At 43.6% G+C, this 7,873-nt stretch overlaps 1 long non-coding RNA gene across 1 annotated transcript in view; it reads left to right on the top strand.

The window, feature by feature from the left end:
* Window positions 1-7,873, top strand: part of LOC122557151 — a 12,548-nt gene that overhangs the window by 911 nt on the left and 3,764 nt on the right. Inside the window, exon 2 of the long non-coding RNA XR_006313758.1 lies at window positions 1,502-1,505. This is a non-coding gene — a long non-coding RNA (uncharacterized LOC122557151). The remainder of the gene's footprint in view (window positions 1-1,501; window positions 1,506-7,873) is intronic.

Raw genomic sequence — 7,873 nt, 5'->3', positions numbered from 1 at the left:
GTTGTTTGGTGCGGGTGTCTCGGAGATGTTCCCTAAAGCACTCTGCTAGGAGGCGCTCAGTCTCCCCAATGTAGAGGAGACCGCATCGGGGGCAACGGGTACAATAGATGATATTAGTGGATGTGCAGGTAAAACTTTGGTGGATGTGGAAAGCTCCTTTGGGGCCTTGGATGGAGGTGAGGGAGGAGGTGTGGGCGCAGGTTTTACAGTTCCTGCGGTGGCAGGGGAAAGTGCCAGGATGGGAGGGTGGGTGGTAGGGGGGCGTGGACCTGACCAGGTAGTCACGGAGGGAACAGTCTTTGCGGAAGGCGGAAAGGGGTGAGGAGGGAAATATATCCCTGGTGGTGGGGTCTTTTTGGAGGTGGCGGAAATGTCGGCGGATGATTTGGTTTATGCGAAGGTTTGTAGGGTAGAAGGTGAGCACCAGGGCCATTCTGTCCTTGTTACATTTGGAGGGGTGGGGTCTGAGGGCGGAGGTGTGGGTTGTGGACGAGATGCGTTGGAGGGCATCTTTAACCACGTGGGAAGGGAAATTAAGAAGGAGGCCATCTGGTGTGTTCTATGGTGGAACTGGTCCTCCTGGGAGCAGATACGGCGGAGGCGGAGGAATTGGGAATACGGGATGGCATTTTTGCAAGAGATAGGGTGGGAAGAGGTGTAATCCAGGTAATAAGAACTGGCTTAGTTGCAGGAGACAGAGGGTAGCAGTGGAAAGATGCTTTTCAGAATGGAGGACTGTGATTAGTGGTGTTCCACAGGGATCAGTGCTGGGCCCTCTGCTGTTTACAATCTACATAAATGATTTGAAGGAAAATTTAGCTGGTCTAATTAGTAAGTTTGCAGGTGATACAAAGATTGGTGGAGTTGTGCATAGTAAGGAGGATTGTCAGGAGATACAGAAGGAGATAGATCAGTAGGATCCAGAAAAATGGCAGATGGAGTTACATCCAGAGAGATGTGAGATGATTCATTTTGGAAGGTTACATACAGGTGGAAATTGTACAGTAAATGGCAGAACCCTTAGGAGTATTGATATGTAGAGGGATCTGGGTGTGCAGGTCCACAGATCACTGAAGGTGGCAGCACAGGTAGATAAATGGCCTATGGCCCTTCATTGGAAGGGGTATTGAGTATAAGGATAGGCAAGTTATGCTGCAGGGTTTAGATCAGTGTGGTGCTAGAAAAGCACAGCAGGTCAGGTAGCATCCGAGGAGCAGGAAAATTAATGTTTTGGGCAAAAGCCCTTTATCAGGAATGGGGTTTCTTTAGCTACCCTGCAGCACAGAGACGAGTGAGTCCTGGGGTCATGTCAGCGAGTCAGTGGTGAAAGCTGGGGTCTGAAGATCGGCAACTTTGTTAGCTGGGACGGACGCTGGCGCAGCAAAGTGGTGGCAGGAGGGCACCAGGGCAAAATTCCTCGCTGCGGTTGTCTCTATTGGTGTGCATGTGGTGGTGAAGGGGTCAGTGAAAGATGCCGCCTGAGGATTAGCGACTTTGTTAGTTGGGTTAGGTGAGATGGTGATTCTGAGGCAGCTCAGAATTGGTGTGGATGGACCTTTCTTTAAGCTATACCTTCTCATTGTTTTCTTAAACTATCAAAATAGCTCCAAGTTATGGAGACAAATGAAAGCTGTTCACTGTGACAATGCCCATGACAGTAAATCATTCATAAATCATCTATCATAATACCCCTCAGAAATGTATAGATTCCAATCAGATCCCTTGCCTTCTCTCCTCAGTGTTGTAAGAATAGATAAAAGTCCAGTTTATCCTCTTTTCCCCCCTTTCCCCTCATGGTTGAATTTCTCCTGCCTGGGCAACATCATGGGAAATCTTCTCTTCAACTTATCTAGTACAATCACACCCTATCTATAGTCTGGCGACCAGAACTGCACATAATATTCCATCTGTGGTCGAAGTAATGTTATTTACAGCTCCAACATAATCTCCTTGCTCTTGTATTCAATGCTTTGACTAATGAAGGCAAGTATTCCATTTGCCTTCTTAACCACCTTATCTCCCTGGCCTGCTGCCTTCAAGGATTTATAGACATGCACAAGGTCCCTCTGACCCTTTGTACTTCCTAGGATCCTATCATTCCCTGTGTTTTCACTTGCCTTATTAGTCCTTTCAAAAAACATCACTGCACACTTGTTTTTTTCAGAATTATATTTCATTTGCTTGACGGGAGACCCCAGGGCGAGGTGGAGCAGTGTCCGGCTCTTCCTGGCATTGCTGCCTCCTTCACCCACCACTCTCCGTGCTTTAAAGAAAAGAAATTGAAGAAAAAAAAATAAAAGGAGCATAAGAGAAAAAAGAGCCAAGGAGAGCAGACGAGTTCCACGCTCAGGTCCCCTACACCACCACCATTTTGTTTTTGAAAGGGCACTTGCATCTAGTCCACCGCTATTTGACTCTTGTGTTGCCAGTTAAGCCTATTGGAACTTGGCTTGGCTGAGTTTCGGTTTCCTTCCTTATCACATCCCCCTTTCTCTTGCTGGCAAAACTTTGATCAGTTGGAAATGGGGGTAGGAATTCTGTACCTGAAATCCACCTACCATTTTTTAAAATGTGCACAATATCATCCTGACTTCTCAAATGTAGACCCATGTGACCATACAGAATTGCATGAGAATAAACTGCTTTCTAATAAATTGCCACAAAAGGAGGCACGATAACATTCAAAATTGTAGCAGGCTTTGTTTCATATTTCATCAACTAAGCAGATTACTTTCTTTATTTCATATAACAGGGAATAAAAATAATGACTATTGATCACTGTCCTATTGAAAAAGGATTTAGAAAGCTAATGAACTTATGAATAGATTAACTGCAGCCAAAGAACATAATTAAGACCATAAGACATAGGAGCGGAAATAAGCCATTTGGCCCATCGAGTCCACTCTGCCATTCAATCATGGCTGATGGGCATTTCAACTCCACTTACCCGCATTCTCCCCATAGCCCTTAATTCCTTGTGGCATCAAGAATTTATCAATTTCTGCCTTGAAGACATTTAGCGTCCCAGCCTCCACTGCACTCCGCGGCAATGAATTCCACAGGCCCACCACTCTCTGGCTGAAGAAATGTCTCCGCATTTCTGTTCTGAATTTACCCCCTCTAATTCTAAGGCTGTGTCCACGGGTCCTAGTCTCCTCGCCTAACGGAAACAATTTCCTAGCGTCCACCCTCTCCAAGCCATGTATTATCTTGTAAGCTTCTATTAGATCTCCCCTTAATCTTCTAAACTCCAATGAATACAATCCCAGGAGGCAGTTTAGTGGATCTAAAAGAATCACTTCCTGCTACTCTTTGTCCACAAGTAGTTCTGTAAAGATACTTACCTCATGGATTAAATTCTCACATCAGCTTTCACCTACCAGATTCCTTAAGGCCTGGAAAACTGATGACAAGTTAAACAGTTAAAATTAAGGCACAGGACCTTGTTGTATTTAAGTGACCAATCTCTCTCCTCTGAGGAGCATAGTTGCTGAGTCCTCAATCTACCTCTGTTTAAGCCCGAAGGGGGCAAATACAGGTAGGTTGGTATCCTGTTTCAGTTTTTTGAACCTCTGAGCAACTTAATCCACCTGTTTTGGGGAGTTACAATTCAACCTGCAGTGTCTGTACTACAGGTGGTTCCTGTATTTTGAGTGGAAGAGGGCATCATGTCACCCACTGCTCTCCCCCATCTCTACTGTGACTGTATAGGCTCAGGATAGGAGGGGGAGGAATCAGAAGGTCTGCCAGCTCATGGGCCAACTAGATGTTTAAAAGGACAAATAAAGCCCACTTACAGGCCTTGTCCTGCTGTTACTCTAATTTAACAGCAGCAGGAGAAGCCTAATGTCTAGCATGACAGGTTTGAACCTGTGGGTTGGTGTGTAGCTAAAAGCAGTAGAGGCTTTCTTTCTGGGCTCCTGGTGTCACTTAGAAGTCCCAATCCTTCAAACAGTACTCCTTTCCTTCCCCCAGCCTGCCCAACATACATGCCCACACTTCTCACTGGGGCCTGGATTGACAAGGCCCTGGATGTACTTCGAGGTGCAAATCCATCGCTGATTGTCTCCACAATGTCTGTGGGGGCAGTACTGTCAGTGGCCCTCTATCCCAATACTGTTGGCCTTTGATTAGCTGATAGCTCTCAGAGGAGGGACTTACTTATGGCAACGGTTGGAACTCTCACCTCATTCCCATGAATGGCTTTAATAGCTGATGGAAGTAGGAAGAATCGACAGGCTCGCCCTGATATCTCCAATCCCAGAAGCTGCTCTCGTGAGAAATCCAGCTCAATATCTCTCTTATGCTGCTCTCACAACAGTGTGCTCTCTATCTCTCACTGTTTGCTCTCTTTTTCTGCCTCTTTCTTTGAAAGACTGCACATTCTATTTCTCCATATTTCTTTTTATGGGAGGAGAAACATGGAACAAATTGGGACTTACGATGCGGATGGGTCTGAATGATAGTAGTCTCTCACTGTTGTGGCTGTTGGACCATGTATCCCAGCGTGGGTATTCTCCCTTCTCCAAAACAAACTGCTCGCCAGTGAACTTCTGTCGTTCAAACCCTACCCATCTAGGGAAAAAGAAACAGCAATTGTTAAGCACTTCAGGGATGCAACTGAGAACCGAACACATCTTAACCCTCTGGGACTGGGATTTGGGAGAAAGATCTTTCAGATGCACTGGTTTGAATGCTGTTTCAGCAAGTACCAGCAGAAGTGAGGCCGCACTTTTATCAAATTGTTCCTGACTGTTGTCCAATTCAATAACTGGGACAACTTAAAAAAAAGCTTTGCTCCTGTCTTTAATGCACTGGCTCCAGTGCTTTCAGAACTTCGCTATTCACTTAACCAATGTATCATAGCCAATTTATAGCTGGTACCCAGAAACAATGAACCATGAAACAGGAATTAATAAGATAGGACTCAGGGTCAGGAATTATAGTTGATGTTGGAGTTCAACATGGGATTAGAAGTGTGTTCCCAGTTCATTGTTTCCAAGGGCTCCTCAGACTGCCTGCCTCTGCACTCCATTTAACTTGACCTTGCATCGTAACTGCAAGATCAGCACAGCTACCATTCCTAGCCTTACCACAGAATTTGCTGGAAACAGCCTGGGAGATAAGCACATTCAAAACCGTATGACTCTTATTCAGGCCAGCAGCTCTTCAATGACTGGGTGAAGAATGGCTGCTTGCAAGAATTAGCTCATGTAGAGCAGCACAGGATCAGCAGCAAAGTATAGTTCTCAGATAAGACTACTAAATCACTTGAGTTGGACACTGAGCACTTTGTCGTCACATTATGGGTAGGCTCCTTCAGAGGCTTAATAATCCATTACACGGTTCATGTGAAGATGCCTTATTTTCAAATTTGCATGTGTTCCTATATTTGCATGGGTTCTGTGCATCTAAAACTACAGCTTTGGTTTTAAGGGCACCAATGCATGCTGCACAAATGTATTGGCAGCTGAGGGGTGACCTTATTGAGGACTATAAACTCATGAGGGGCATAGATAGGTATTTTCCAGGGTAGGGGAGTCCAAAACTATAGGGAAAGATTTAAGGTGAGAGGGGAAACATTTAAATTAACCTGAAGGGTAACTTTTTCATGCAGAGGGTGATACATGTATGGAACGAGCTGCCAGAGAAAGTGGTGGAGGCAGGTACAATTACAACATTTAAAAGGCATCTGCCTGGGTAAATGACTATAAAGGGTTTACAGGGATATGGGCCAAATGCTGACAAACGGGATGAAGTCAGATTGAGATGTCTGGTTGGCACAGACGAGTTGGACTGAAGGATCTGTTTCCATGATGTAGGACTCAATCACTTGATGATTAAAATGTATTATCAGTCCCTGTGTCTCAGGATCACAAAAGTGCAGCAATGCACTTGCGAGTCACAACTCTGAAAGATTTATCTTTCACGCTTGATCACCTATGGCTCACTTGGTTGCACTCTCACCTTTGAATCACAAGGTTCTGGGTTCGAGCATCAATTCAGAACATTTGCACACAAGTCAAGGCCAGATTGGACTTGTCCTACCTGGTGAATTTCCCACATTGTTTGATATGTGGTAGCATTGTAGCTTTCATGAACTGGATTCTGGCTGGCTAGTTCTGGAGCACATGACTTCAGTAATATTATTTGGCTGTTGTCAAGACCCGTAGCCTTTGCAGTGTTTAGCTGTTTGTTGATATCATTTGGAGTGAATAAGATCACCATCTGTAACGTTGGGAACTTCATTAGAAGGCTAAGATGGATCATTCAGTTGGCACTTCATGTTGAAGCTGGTTGCAACTTCTTCAGACTTCTCTTTTGTATTGATTTGTGGAGCCTCCTCCTCCTATTCTTGTTTCATTATCGACTGCCATTCATGATTGGACATGACAGGATTGCAAAGCTGAGATCTGATTGTGGGATCGCTTAGCTGAGTCTATTCTATGCTACTTCCAGTGTTTGGCGTCAGGTTGTCTTGTTGTAGATTTGACAGATTTACATCTCATTTTTGGTTTTCCTGATGTTGCTCCTGGTATTCACCCTTACACATGTCATTGATCAAGGTTGATCCTTTAGCTTGATGGTAATGGTAAAGTGAGGACACTGCAAGGCCATAAGGTTACAGCTTGTAGTTGAATTCTGTTTTGTTGCTGTTGATGCCTAACAGCACTTCATGGATGCCCAGTTTTGAATTGCCAGGACCATTCTAAATCTCTCTCATTTAGCAAAGCAGCTAGATTTTGAGGACAAGATTGAGGAGGTTTTTCCCTCTTGTTAGTTCTTGCATTATCTGATGCAGACCTTTTCTAGCAGACACATTATTTCAGGTCAGTAGTGGAGCTACCATGTCTCTCTTGAAGTTCCTCACTGGAGTATGTTCTGTACTTTGTGATATACAGTGCTTTTCATAACCCCTGGGTAAATGGAAGTATTCTTCCTCAGAAGATGCCAATAGGGGATAGATATCTATTTATTTTATCAATACTACCAGATAGGTCACTCAGGGAAGTAATTATTCTTGTTTCTAACCCTCAAAAAAAATGCTGAATGTCATCAACAATGAGATTTATCTGTTTGCTGCTGACATGGGTAACCATATAATTGTAAATGGACAGAACCCAGATTAGAGAGTGGTGCAACGAAAAACAAGACTATTAACAGTTGAGAATCATTCACTGTAATAACAGCCTATATTGAAAGGTTTTTAAACTCTATGTGACTCCTTTCTATTTTTAATCACAATTGACATCCTGAGCCAAATGAGTAGTGAATTAGGTTCTTTTTAATTTCAACAACAGTCATAAGATTACCTCTGCACTTTACTATTTAAATGCATGCACTTACGGACCACTCTCCACACGGATTGATCCCACCTTTTCAAAACCTTTCTCAGCCAGGTTCATACATTCTCCAGTAAACTCAGACTTGCGACCCTGGAAGTTCTCAAGCTCATAAACTATGAGCTTAAAAATCAAAATAAAACAGGTTAATGATAAACAGTCATTTGGTTGTATAGAATTTGAATATTGCTGAACAAAATTACACGTTATCAAAGGTTTTCATCACACACTTATCAAGATCTTTGCAAAAATTCAAATGTAAAGAAGAATGACATTTTCATACTCCATGAGAAAGATGTGCTGATTGCTGGCCAGTGCAGTCTGATTGGGAGAGATGTTACTGCATAAAAGGCACCAATTACATGATAACTGACAGTTAACTGCCACTGCCAAGCTTTGTTTAAATTTAAACCAGGTAGGTTGATTCTAGTCAAGATGGTGCCCAGAACAATGAACCAGCGAATGACTGCTGCATTACTTGGTAAATTAAAACAGGCACAATGTCTGGACATGTTCTTTCTTTCTGCAAA

Source organism: Chiloscyllium plagiosum, chromosome 15, assembly GCF_004010195.1.
Source record: "Chiloscyllium plagiosum isolate BGI_BamShark_2017 chromosome 15, ASM401019v2, whole genome shotgun sequence".
NCBI lineage: Eukaryota > Metazoa > Chordata > Chondrichthyes > Orectolobiformes > Hemiscylliidae > Chiloscyllium > Chiloscyllium plagiosum.
Note: the sequence above shows the minus strand (reverse complement) of the source record. Positions and strands in the feature narration are given on the sequence as shown.